Raw genomic sequence first — 14,858 nt, 5'->3', positions numbered from 1 at the left:
GGAGGGGGCCGTTAATATTTCTGAATCTTATTTTCCTTATCTATAAATAGAAAATAATAATATTTGATTCACATGTTTATTGTATGGCTTCAGTGAACTAAAGAATGGGAATTCCTCTTTTACAGGATCTGGCATATGGTATGTCTGCTTAATACATATTTATGGGATAACTGAATTTACATCTAAGGATTATGTGAGAGTTGTAACTATGTCAGATTTAGCCTCAGGGTGGTTAGAAGGGTTTCAACTTTCTTCTATGCATTTGATAATTAACAGTCTGAATATCTTAGCCTTGTTCTCCTTTTTAGAGAGCAAGGGTTTGGCTTCATCAATATGGCCCAGAAAGGGTCAAATATTTGGAGGAACAAACTAAGCATACTGATTCTAATCTCATCTAAGAACACAGCTTTATCATTATCACAAAGAATATTTTAAGTCATGGAATGAAAATAGATACAATTCATGAACCAACTTTTCTCAGCTAGTATTGGCTGTCTCGAGCACCACACTGAGAATAATTCCAAGACCAATCTGGTTTAATAGAAAAAAAATCCCATGTATCTTTAGCAATAATTGCCATGGGTACAGCAAGAGGAGAAGCTACCTGTCTTTGCCCCACCCATAATAAACGATTAATTAGACAAAAAATTTTGAGAGCTTGAATAAACCCGAGAGTCAACCCAGCAAAGGACTAGTAAGACATAATGATCAAGACACAGGCAATGACTAGGTTTTAGAAGCTTTTACAGTCTATGCTATGGAGCTTAGATTTAACTCTTAGATGTTGGATACCATCAGAGAACTATGTCAAACAGGAGTAATATTGGTGGTTTTCCTTCAACTATCAGTAATTTTCAACCCTGGTTGACATATTTGTATTATCTTTTTTAAAAAATGGATTGTCTTTACACCACTGATACCAATTATGATTTAATTGGTAAAGACTTTAATTGGGTATCCAAGCAAGTGTTTTTTTCCCCTCAAACCTGCAAATACCTACACTCTACTTTAAGATGCTGTAATTTTCTACCCTTAATACATTAATCATTGAAATGATGCTCTAGTTTGTCCACATAATCTAAAGAAATTTTGCTAATCTTTCAGGAAGAAACTTGGGTTGCCTAGAAGAAAGATATTGCAAAAATGGCAACAAAATATCCCATTCAGAAGAAATAATAAACAAAGATTTGATAGTTGAAAGAGAAATTGGAAATAATAGTTAATGCTTTAAAGATAGACCAATAAATGACATGCTATGCAGTGTTTCTCAAATTAGGATCCTTGGACTCTTGGGGGTTTGTAAAGGTTCACAATTTCCCTGTAACTGACTTTTATTTTGGTGTTCTACTTTTTAAAGTACTGATAGAAATATATGCTAGTTCACTTGGATGACCACCTTTTAACTGAGTGAGGTATTTTGATTTTAACGTCTACACTGGTGTGTGTGTTTACAACCACACAGATACAAACTGTTGTTTAATTGGCCAGAGATAATAAGAAAAGAACAGAGGAGGACTTACTATGTAATGATGCACTCAAGCCAACACAGGCCAAATGACCTCAAGAACCACTATGTGGATTAACATTTCACAGTTGTTTGAATACAATACAAACAATACAGAAAAGTTCCAGAAAAATTGAGCTTTTATACAGCACACAGTCGTATGCCATACCAAATTTAAAAGAACCATGCAGGAGCAGTTATTACCATATAGATATTGCAAGATGATGATTTAATCTCAATAAACATCATTTTTCATACTGAATTAATGACTTTCATTTGTATTGCATTTGTTTGTAGTTTTCACTGTACTTAAGTTGTAAATCTGTTTTGGTTTAATAGTTGTATAGGAGCTATTAGAATATAGGACTTAAATAGTTTAATCTTATGCATAGTTAAGTAATACAAAAAAATTTAGTTCAAGTTTGGGAGTTCAAGGAGAATTATTTTTCCTTTGTGAAGGGTATATCATCACTCCAGTTTGAGAAACAGTGCTATCTTCTTTTGTTCAATAATTGATTTTTGCTGTTTGAAACCTCTGATCTAATAGAGTAGATAGATAATTAGTATATTTGGAATGTTTAAATATTCTTAATTTTTTATCATTTAACCAGTGTGGAAGCTCTGCAAATAATCTTGAAAGCTTAGTATTGCAATAGAAAAAAGTGATCTACCTTTATAGAATTTTATTTTTTAATTTAATTTTATTTAAATTCATTTAATTAACATGTAGCATATTATTAGTTTCAGAAGTAGAGTTCAGTGATTCATCAGTTGTACATAACACCCAGTGCCCATTACATCATGTGCCTTCCTGTTACCCCATCCCCCCCCTTCCCCTCCAGCAACCCTCAGTTTGTTTCCTATAGTTAAGAGTCTCTTATGGTTTGTGTCCTTCTCTGATTTAATCTTATTTTATTTTTCCCTCCCTTCTCCTTTGGTCATCTGTTTTGTTTCTTAAATTACACATATGAATGAAATTACGTGATAATTGTTTTTCTCTGATTGACTTATTTTGCTTAGCATAATACCCTCTAGCTCCATCCACGTCGTTACAAATGGTAAGATTTAATTTTTTACCTCTGTAGAATTTTGAATCCCTTTCTATCTTTCAAGAACTTGACTTATTTTCAACAATTAAAAGAGGATTTATCATACATAAAGAATTTCAAGGAATCATATGATAACCTTATATTAGGAAAATTTCATGTATTAAAAGCCATAAGTGCAACTACAGATGTTTTGAGCCAGACCGCCCTGAGTCCAAATTCTTAGTGTGCTATTTATACCTGTATGCCCTTGGACAGTCTATGTAACTTCTTAAAGAACCTCATCCAAATATAAAGATAATATTGATATAAACTGCAGGAGGTTGTTGTGAAGATTACCAGGATGATCTATGTGCAACGTCCAGAAAGGAGAATGAAATACAGTACCTTTAATGTCCTTTTCTATTTAAGATTTTGAAAGACAGTTTTCTGGGCTAGGAGTGAGATGTTTGCTTCTCTGTGGCTTTCTAACTATGTAGTTTTGTATAACTCAATCTCCCAGCTTTCTCATCTGCAGACCAAATGATTTATTTACTCTCTTGTGGGGCTAAACTGATTTTAGTTTTCAGAATTTTCAATGAGAAAGGGCATATAATTGAAATATAAGTCTAACCCTACCTCGTCTGAAATCCCTAGGGTCTGTTGCATTTGGGAATTCAGAAATGTTTAGAGTTTTAGAGGCACTTGGCTGGCTCAGTTGATAGAGCATGTGACTCTTGATCTCAGGGTCCTGATTTCGAGTCCCATGTTGGGCATAAAGATTACTTGAAAAAAAAAAGAGATGTTTGAATTTTAGAAAGTTTACACATTTTATATACCAGGTGTTATATAATAGCCTCCAGCAGGATCTGGGGCAAAAGCCTATAATCAAATGTATTAGTATTTCTGCAATGAAATACATGAATACTCATACTTTGTAGGATACATTATAAAAATTATAAATAGCCTCGTATTAGTTTATGTTGGGTTTTTCAACCAAGTGAGTTTTCATGCCAAAGTTACACAAAACTTTGGGTTTTTAAGAAGTTTTAGATTTTGAGTTACAGATATGTGTCTGGGGACCTCTGAATCCATCCTTGACTCTCAATGTCTAGCTTTGTGAAATCTAGTAACTTTACTTCTCTGACCCTCAGTTTCTATATGCTTAAGATCAAAGTCTGAAGATGTCCTCTAGGGTTCTTTCTAAGAGTGATAGTCTATTCATTTTAAACGAAAGAAACAATGGACACTGTTAGTTTTCACTATAATATAACCTAACTCATTCATTCAATGAATAAATATTTATTGAAATTTACTATATGCCAGCCCTTTTCTACATCTTATGAATTGTGTGGTGAACAATTTTGTTCTCACTGAATTTATCTTCTGGGCAGAATGGAGACTGACAACAACAACAGATAAGTGAACAAGAACATTTCTAAAACTGATTAATGTTATAATGAAATAAAAGAGAATGGCATTATAAAGAGTGACTGATGGGATGGTTTATTTCCATTTCAGTCGTTAGGCAAAATTTCCCTGTGGAGGTGACATTTGAGCTGGGATTTTAAATATAAGAAGTAGTTGGTAAAAATCTGTGAAAATCTATAGGCAGAGCATTCCAGGAAGAAAAGATGGCAGATACAAAAGACCAAAGGCAGGAAATAGGCCTATGGAACTGAAATAAGAATCTAAGGGGAGAGTGGCAGAAGATGATGTGAAGGTGAAAGGGAGGGACAATATTATTTTGGGTTTTGCAGGTCGTGGCAAGGAAGGAATGAATGAATGAAACCAACCTTTGTCTTAAAATGCTCGTATAAGAACTTTTGGTTTCTAGAGGTATCCCGAAGGAGAAAAACTTCTGTTCTGTCTCAAGGAAATATTAAAAGAAAAACAAAGTGCAATGATTTAAAAAAAAAAAAGCCAAAAAAACAAAAACAAAATGAAACAAAAAAAACCACAAAGCCTCCAGTGAAAAATCAAATCAAGAGCAATAATAATAAAATTAATTCAATCAGTCATTTATTGATTGGAGTGTTAGCATGTTGCTTCTAATGGTTTCTATGCCTTTATACAAGAACAAGCCATAAATAGTTTTTAAAGATTTATTCATTTGTTTTAGAGAGAGAAAGAGTTGGGGGGGAGGGCAGAGGAGGAAAGAGAGAGAAACTTAAGCAGACTCTGTGCTGAGTACCCCAACGCAGAGCTTGATATCATGACCCTGAGATCATGACCTGAGCTGAAACTAAGAGTCAGATGCTTAACCAAGTGCACCACCCAAGCACCCCAAGTCATAAATATTTCTATCAGCAACAGTATTAGAATAATTTTCTGGTACTACATCGTCATGTATTATAGGCTAAGTGCAGGATTCAGACAAATAAGAGGAAAAGTGAGAAGCTATATAAACTGGAAAGATTTAGATTTTAAACATCAGAAGACATCACTCAAATTTAATGTAGAAACTTTTCTTATGGTCTTAACAACACAGAGCTATTAACTCCTTTTTAAAAACATTTTATTGTCTCTTACTAGTATCTATTGGGGGCACATCAATTCCAATAACACAAATACTAACAAACTCATTTTAAAAGTAAAACACGCTTTTATTTTTTTTCAAAAGTTTTCACAAGCTTTAATTTTCCTCCAATTTTTTTTAGCATTCAAAAATTCCTTAGATGCATATGACACCCACTGCTCATCACAACATGTGCCCTCCTTAATACCCATCACCTGGCTACCCTAGTCCCTCACCCTCTTCCCCTCTGAAACCCTCAGTTTGTTTCACAGAGTCCATAGTCTCTCATGGTTTGTCTCTCTCTCTGATTTCCCCCCTTTCGGTTTTCCCTTCCTTCCCCTATTGTCCTCCGTGTTATTCCTTATGTTCTACATATGAATGAAACCATATGATAACTATCTTTCTCTGCTTGATTAATTTCACTTAGCTTAATTCCCTCCAGTTCCATCCATGTCGATGCAGATAGTGGGTATTCATCCTTTCTGATGGCTAATATTCCATTGTATACATGAACCACATCTTCTTCATCCATTCTTCTGTTGAAGGGCATCTCGGCTCCTTTCACAGTTTGGCTATTGTGGACGTTGTTGCTATGAACATTGGGGCCCATGTGCCCCTTCACTTCACTACATCTGTGTCTTTGAGCTTAATACCTAATAGTGCTATTGCTGGGTTGTAGGGTGGCTCTATTTTTAACATCTTGAGGAACTGTTTTCCATACTGCTTTTCAAATGGCTGTACCAGCTTGCATTCCCACCAATAGTGTAAGAGGGCCCCCTTTTCTCCACATCCTCACCAACATTTATTGTTTCCTGCCTTGTTAATTTTTGCCATTCTAACTGGTGTAAGGTCATATCTCAGTGTGGTTTTGATATGAATTTCCCTGATGGATAATGATTAAAACACAGTTTTAAATTGAGATGGTAGCTATCACTACTAAGTTTCATAAGTGTAATAGAGTTCACACAGCTTAAAGATAAAACTGACATAACAGAACCCATTGCTGGGGCACCTGGGTGGCTCTGTAAGTTGGGCACCTGACTCGATTTCCACTCGGGTCATGATCTAGGGGTCGTGAGATCCAGCCCCGCAATGGGCTCCATGCTTAGTGTGAGGAATCTGCCTGATTTTCTCTCCCTAGCCCTCTGCCCTTCCCTCTCTGCATTCTTTCCCTCCCTCCCTCTCTCTATAATAAATAAATAAATCTTAAAAAAAAAAGAAATAGAAAAAAGAACTTATTGCTTACAAGACACAAATCTAAACCTATTGCTTCCCTGGGGTGATATAGCTAACAAGTTACCAAACCAGGAAATTTAAGTCCATCTCTGCTCCGTCATAGTTCCTGAAGGGATCCCCTATATAAAGGTAGGTTTCCTAAGAACTACTGTGATTTCTTGAATGAATTCAACTCAAGGATTCTGACCATGAACTTAACATTGTTCTCATCAATGCAAGCAGTAAGACATACAAGCTAGAGTACCTGAAGTCAAAATATTTAACCTTTGAGGCAAAAGGGCTAAAACATGAAACAAAGATCAGTGCAATCTGAAATATACTTGAAAGCTTAGAAATGTGATAGTCAGTAAAATAAAGATTTCTACTTCACTTTCTATGCTATAATAGAAATATTATCTTATCAGATTATCTTATCAGATTATTAATAAGATTAGCATATGCCTTTGCTTAATACAAGAAAAAGTGTATTTCTCTCTTACAGACATGGTAAAAACACTCTTTCCAATCTGTACCCAATAAGATAAAGACACCCTGATGATATATTTAAGTTCTAGTAATAAAAAGATGTGTCAGCATCCTTACCACCTAATGACCATAAATAGCACAGCTTGTTCAGTCTCCTGAAAGATATTCTCAGAGTTCAAACCAATCCCATTAAGCACAAGTCCCAACATGATTTATATATCATTAGGAGATATACATGTCCTTGGATTGTCCTCTCTGTAAAACATCCTAATGGGCTGGTAAGGCAGCTCCACACTGCACCTTTGAAACCTTTCCTTCTATCATTATATCTTTCTCTCTCCCACCTCTACTGTCTAAAGGGAGAGCAATTTCAGTTATAAATACATTGAGTTCTCAGAAGATCCAACACTGACTCAAGTGGATTGTTCCAAAATTCATCCTAGAATTTGACTCAGTGACCTATTTTGCAAGGTAATTCACTTATGGGATTTCTTAAAGTCTAAACTTTTACAAGATAGTTTAAAGTCACATTGAAAGAAAACAAAATAAAAAAGATGCTCATTTTTTCCCACGGCAAAAAATAATCTATTCACCTTTTAATCGTGTATTGAAACTAAGACACATTTTCTCAACCAATTTGCCTTGCAAAGAGGTTTTAGAGTTAGAAAAAGATTCCATTGATTCTCAACATAGGCACTACTGGCATTTCAGTCAAGAAACTGTTTTATTATATAAGTTGATCCCACACATTTAAAAGAGACTTATTTTCCCTAGGTTTTATCTACCAATTACCAAGAGTGTCCCCAGTAGTAACAAAACAACCCTCCACCCCATATATACACATTTCAAATCAACAACACAGGGTTGTAATGACCCAAGTCAAGAACCACTACAACTATTAAATTCTGCAATAAAGAAATAGAGACTTGGAAACATGAAATGCATTGCTAAAGGATACAGAGCTAGCATATGCCAAAATTGTGACTCTCCATTTCTCTGCATTTAGTGTTCTATTTTTCTCCATAAAGAGCGATTTCATAAAATCATCAAATATATAGAGTTGAATGATATCTCCAGATGTAATTTATCCAAGTCTTTGACTCTACATAGAGATATAACTGGAATAAAAAACATAATCTTCCCAAATTGACATAAACATTTGATTTCCCCTAGTATCCTATTTAACATTCCGTCAAGAACGAGTTGAAAAGAGTGAAAGAGCAAGTATATGTAGGTAACAATACCTCCTTGACTTTAACTAGCTGTGTGATCTTGAATTAGACTACTTACACAATCTTTCCAGGCTTCAATTTCTACATATGTAAAATAACATTTTTGTGTTATATTATTCTTAAAGACTTGTAGTCGACAAGAAATGTTTGCCTTTATATTTTTCAAATAAACAGATCTTATTTACTGCAATTCAAGTCTATTTTATACTATGTAAAGATAAGAAAATCTCATATCCTTATAAGACTTCTCCATTTGTACAAATTTTTCTACTACAGACATGGAGAAGAGTTTTACGGTTATTTTAATAACCTGGAAATAAAATAGTACATCATGTATTCTCGATGGTTCAATGTATTCCTTCATCAAACATTCACTACTATGAGTATTCTTTAGTGTTCCAGCTTGTAGGGACACTAATATAAATTAGATACTTGCCCTGATATCGAGGAAAGCACAGCCTGACCAAGAAGTTAGATATGTTAAACAGAGCATTATAATGCAATGCAATTGGTATTGTAATTATAAATATAATTGTTTTACTAACCAATGAATTGCACTTACCACTAAAGTGATAATAAATATAGTGAAATATTTATTTGCTGATTAAACAGATACATAAGATATGCCATTACGAATATGAAATATTGCAAAATTATAGAAAGAAAAATATTCTGGTTAATACAGAATTTATGTTGATAAAATATCAAATGAGGGGCACCTGGATGGGTCAGTCAGTTAAGTGTCTGCCTTCAGCTTAGGTCATGATCCCAGGGTCCTGGAACAGAGTCCCGCATCAGGCTCCCTGCCCAGCGGAGAGTCTGTTTCTCCCTCTCCCTTTGTCCCTCCCCACTGCTCATTCTCTCTCTCCCTCTCTCTCTCCTTGTCTCTCTCTCTAGCTCTCAAATAAATAAATAAAATCTTTTAAAAAATACCAAATGAGTATTTCCCCCAAACTGTTCCTTTCCAAAGTGAGGATAATAATAAAATAATAGGTTTTAGGAAACAGAAAAAAGTTGGGTTGAATTCTAGCTCTGCACTTGGAAGTCAGGTGGACTTAAACAAATTCCATCATTTGTGAAGTGAAAAGAATTGTTGTAAGCAATGAATAAGGTCATTTCATAAAAGGTCTTTTACAAATATTAAGTATATTTCCTTTTTCAGTGTGGAAAACTTTAATCTTTCACCAGTCTTCAGAGATATTTTCCAAAAAAATAGTTTGAAGAGGAAAGCTTCCTGTTCTTCTTATAGAACTTTTCCAACCCCTATTAAGAAGTGGATTCTATGTGCCCTCCTCTTGACCCTAGGAAGCCCTTTATGGCTTGCCTCAATTAGCAGAGCATGGCAGAATTTATGCTATATTCCTTCCAAGGCTTCGTCTTTGTTCGTGTGCTCCCACTTGCACACTTGTGTGTACTTTCTTTCTCTCTTTCTCTCTCTCTCTCAATCTCTCAATCTCTCTAGATAGATAGAGAGAGAGAGAGAGAGAGAGAGAGAGATGATAGATGATAAGCATCTTTGAGGCCCTGACAGACAACTTGTAAGAATTTTAGCTGCCCTGAGGCAGCCAGGGTGGAGCAATTATATTGAGAAACCACATAACGTTAGAAAAAGCAAAAAACTTGATGTCAGCATTTAAGACTTAATTTATATACCAAAAACTGGTTTCTTCTCAAAAGAAAGGACTTTAATATCAAGAAACCTACCTACTTATAAAACAAACAAACAAGAACATCAACAATAACAAATTAGGAGAAGTAATACAAATTACATAACCTTAGGAGTGGATTTGAGTTTAAATTATGGCTTCACACAGTGCTGTTTTACCTTGAGCAAGTTACTTAACTTTTCTCAGCCTTAATTTCCATGTTTGTAAAAGCTCTGAAATAATACCTATACTCCAGTGGGTTGTTCTATAGAGTATGCGTTGTTCTGCAGAGTAAGTGAGGTAAGGCACAAAAAACCTTCGCATAGAATATTTGGAGCTCAATTTTTAATTCCTTTCAAGTCTTCTTTTTCATGCAGAGCTTTTAATTCAAGAAAGAGTAGGTATTACTTAAAGATGACTCACTTACATCAGAAATTACACTACTGTAAAATTCACCAGTTAGACCATCTAGTCCCTTCTTTTTGGGAGGTTTTTGATTACTGATTCAATCGCCTCACATTAATTGCAACATTATTTACGGTATTCAAGATATGGAAATAACCTAATTGTCTGTCAATGGATGAACAGATAAAGAAGATGTGCTGTATATACACAATAGAGTATTAGTCAGCCATGAGAAAGAAGGAAATCCTGTCATTTGTAATACCATGGATGGACCATTACGGCATTATGCTCGTGAAATGAGTCAGATAAAGAAAGACAAATACTGCATGATATCACTTATATATAGAATCAAAGAAAGCCAAACTCATAGAAACAGATGGTAGAATGGTAGTTACCAGGGCCTGGGAGGGTGGAGGAAGTAGGGAGACGCTAGTCAAAGAGCAGAAATTTTCAGTTATAAGATAAATATGTTTTAAATAAGCTTGAATAAATAAATAAGAGGATCTGATAAATAAACAACAGGGTATGATGTACAGCATAACTGATTATAGTTAACAATACTATAGTATATACTTGAAAGTTGAGAGTAAATATTAAATGTTCTCAATACAAAAAAGAAATGACAATAATATGAGGTAATAGTCGAGTTAGCCAATGCTACGCTGGTAATAATTTTACAAGGTCTATGTATGAAATGAACATGCTGTACACCTTAAACATACCCAGTGTTATATGTCAGTTATATCTGAATAAAACTGAGGGAAAAAATAAAAAAATAAAAAATAATTAAAAAAGAAAGAAAGGAAAGAAAGAAAGAAAGAAAAAGAAAGAAAGAAGAAAGAAAGAAAGAAAATCAAAGATGACCAGATATTCAAACATGAAGGACAAGATAAACTAACAGAAAAATTTTTCCCCAAATTTCTAACTCTACCCATGGGTAGGGGAGAGATTCCTACATAGACATTAATAGTGTAGTATTTATTTACTTCTTGCTTTCTTTGGTTATACAGCTTATATCTCCCTAAGAGGAGGTTGGGTAAGCAAAAGGATTCATACTCAAAAGCCCTACCCTGACTTCTAATCTCTGTCAGCAACATATATACCTCTCTTGGTACACCCCAAACCTGTCTGGTTCTGTAATCAGCATTCTCTTTCTCTGTGTCAAGGATATTTATGCTACTGGAAAAAAATCAAATGACTTCACCGATTGATTGCTGATCCAGATTTATGACCTCCAACCTCAGTAGGGCCCCCACCACTGACAAAATGATCCTGAGTCTTCTGCTTTAGCCCTTCTCCTACATTTCTCAGCAGACGAGTTTCACTCCATAAGTTACAAGGGAACCTCCTGCTTCCACACCCACATGCTTATCCACACCTACAGTTGTATTTAAATTCTTCCTTCTTGATTCAGAAAAATGTAATCTTTCTTCCTTTTTAAAAGCAAGTTAAAATTTTTATTTTTGGAAAACTTCCCTTTTGGAAAATTGATCATATTTAGACTCTAGTTAAAATAACATTAGTCAAAGGACACTGGTAATACTTAAAGGAACCACAAATAAGACTAAAAATCATTGAAGTGAATATTTATCAAATTTACAAAAATAGTAAATGCCCAAATCATGTGTACTTGACATTGCTCTTTAAACTGGCATATTGAAAGCGTCTCCCTTTGTGACATGGTTCATTTCGTCTTTGAAAATACTTAATTGTTTACTGTGCACACATTCATTTTCTATTTTATAGGTTGATAAATTTTTTCTTCTAAAAATATTTGCCTATTTGTAGTCATAAAATTTAACACAGAGTATATTGCTGTCCATTATCACTAGACCACCTAGTGAAAACATGTTTCTTTCAATGAGAGGAGAGACTGATACTTAAAAGGAACAAACAAAAACTGCCTTTCCTTGCTGGGGCAAGTGGTTTTAAAAAAAAATCATCTTAAATAAACTACCAACTTTCATAAATTGAAGTATTAATTACTTTACCTCAAAACATATATATAAGATGGTGTTTAAATTTACAGAGTGGTTAAATATCATGCTTGGAAAGGATGAAAAGAAAACAATTTATAGATTTTGGCAAAACTTAGATTTCCAGCTTCAATAAAATTTCCCAGAAAAGTATATAAAGCTCACAACGCAGAGTCTGGCACTTAGAAAGTGCTAAATTGCTGTACTAAATAACTACAGCTATTTCTCTCCTACATCAAGAATTTTCCCCCAATTCTGACCAAATGTTACATGGAATTTTGAATGAATTTGTGTCTTAATAACCTTAAATTTAATACTCTTTTAACATTTAATGGTCACCTACTTCATAGAAATAATAGTAGGGGAATATCAATTTTCTTGATTCTATGAAATGAACTAGAATTATAAATTGAGAGCAGCACTGAAACAATATAAATAACTACAATGAAATAAAGTTTTTTTTAAAAAAAACTAGTTTTATTACAGATAAAGTACATTTAGAAGGTTAAAAAAAAGGTTTTTTAAAAAAAGAGCTATAGATCAAGTAGTCATTGTCAGACCCCCATGCTGTTCTTACTAAAATTAAGTCCAGAAAATAAAGAAATAAATACATAAATAAATAAAATTAATTAACTCTGGGAAATGTCATATGATAATTACATTGTCGCTGATTTCTATTCTTTCTTTTTCAACAAAGGAGAATTTATTCTAAGAATATGTTTAGTTTAACATGAGAAAGACAACTAATATAATTCACATTACCATATTATCTCAATGCAGGAAAACATTTAATAATATCCAATATTTGTTCATAGTAAAAGAATACGAAACAAAAAAAAAAAGAGATAGAGAGAGGGAAAACGTATTAATTGGGCAAAGTAGTTTTGCAAACTTTTTCTGGTTAAAGAGTCAGATAATAAATATTTTCAGCTTTGCAAGCCATATGATCTCTGTCACACTACTCAACTTTGCTATTGTAGTGCAAAGGCAGCTATAGATAATATTTACATTAATGGGCATGGGTGTATTCCAATAAAATTTTATTTACAAAAACAGTTGCCAGGCCAGGTTGGACCCATGAACCATAGATTGCCAACTCCTGAGTTAAAGACTATCTATAAAACATAGTGGCACTTACCACAGTTAATGGTAAACAATTTCTTTTGATATAGGAACAATACAAAATTTCCCACTATTACAATTGTGATTCCCATTGTATTTGAGGTTCTGGCCAGTTGCAGTATGATAAGAAAAATAAATAAAAAGTAAAATAATTGGAAAGGAAGAAATAAAACTGTCATTATTTACAAAAAAAAAAAACTGTATATATTTAAATCCAAAAGAACCTACTGATAACTTTTTTAATGAGAAGAATTTAGCATCGTTCCTAGATTCAAAAATCAATAAAAATGTATTCCTGTAAGAAATAAAATTTAAAGTAACATCATTATAATAGTATTAAAAATACAAACTATTCAAGAATATATTTATGAAAATAAGTATGACTTCTACAGAGAAATTTATTTTTATTTTATTTTTCTAATTCAAGTATAATTAACATACAATGTTATGTTAGCTTCAAGTGTGCAATATAGTGACTCAACAATTTTATACATTTCTCAGTTCTTATCAAGATCAGTATACTCTTAATCCTCTTCATCTGTTTCACCCATCCCCCCACCAAACTACCCCCTGGTAACCATAAATTTGTTCTCTGTATTTAAGTCTGTTTTGTTTTATTTTGGTTTACTTCTTTTTTAAATTTTTTCATTTCTTTTGTTTCTTACATTGAACATATGAGTGAAATCATACAGTATTTATCGTTCTTTGGCTGACTTATTTGACTAAACATTATACCCTCTAGGTCCATCCATGTTCTTGCAAATGGCAACATTTCATTCTTTTTTATTCCTGAATAATATTCCACTGTGTAACATACACACACACATTGTTAAATGCCTTTTCTGCATTTATTGAGATGCTCATATGGTTTTTTACCCTTTCTCTTTCAATGTAATGTATCATGTTGATTGATTTGGTGAATACTGAACCATTTTTGCATCCTTAGAATAAAAACCTCATTTGGTGAATGATTTTTTAATGTATTGTTGGATTCAGATGGCTAATATTTTTGATGATTTTTGCATCTATATTCATCAGAGATATTGGCCTGTAGTTTTCTTTCATTATTGCGTCTTTAACTGGTTTTGCTATCAGGGTAACATTGGCCTTGTAGAATGAATTTGGAAGCTTTCTTCTTCTATTTTGGGAATAGTTTTGAAAAAATAGGTATTAATTGTTCTTTAAATATTTGGTAGAATTTACCTGTGAATCCATCTGTTACCGGACTTTTATTTGTCGGGAGTTTTTAAATTACTGATTCAAGTTCATTGCTAGTACCTGGTCTGTTCAAATTTTATATTTCTTCCTGATTCAGTTTTGGAAGGTTGTATGTTTCTAGGAATTAATCCATTTTTTTCTAGGTTGTCCAATTTGTTGGCATATAATTTTTCATAATATTCTCTTATACTCCTTTGTATTTCTGTGGTGTTGGTGTTTTTCCTCCTTCATTTCTGATTTTATTTATTTGAGTCCTCCTTACACTTTTTTTAATGAGTTTGGTGAAAGGTTTATAAATTTTGTTGATCTTTTCAAAAAACCAACTCATGTGATATCTATTCTTAATAACAGAAACTCTAGTAGTTAGGAATATAAATTGGGTATGATTTTTTTTTCCTTTTGCATCTATTTCATTGTAATGTCACATAGTAAACATTAGTACAGTAATCTATCAAAAATGTGTATTGAACATTTACTGTGTTACTATATTTTTTACCTCAATCTTTTAACA

General features: G+C 33.3%; 1 protein-coding gene across 6 annotated transcripts in view; it reads right to left on the bottom strand.

Annotated features, from left to right (window-relative positions):
* Nucleotides 1-14,858, bottom strand: part of DLG2 (discs large MAGUK scaffold protein 2) — a 1,964,683-nt gene that overhangs the window by 1,417,113 nt on the left and 532,712 nt on the right. The gene's annotated exons all lie outside the window — the stretch shown is intronic.

The sequence above is a fragment of the Ailuropoda melanoleuca genome, chromosome 8 (assembly GCF_002007445.2).
Source record: "Ailuropoda melanoleuca isolate Jingjing chromosome 8, ASM200744v2, whole genome shotgun sequence".
Lineage (NCBI taxonomy): Eukaryota > Metazoa > Chordata > Mammalia > Carnivora > Ursidae > Ailuropoda > Ailuropoda melanoleuca.
This window is presented reverse-complemented; position numbering and strand designations above follow the sequence as displayed.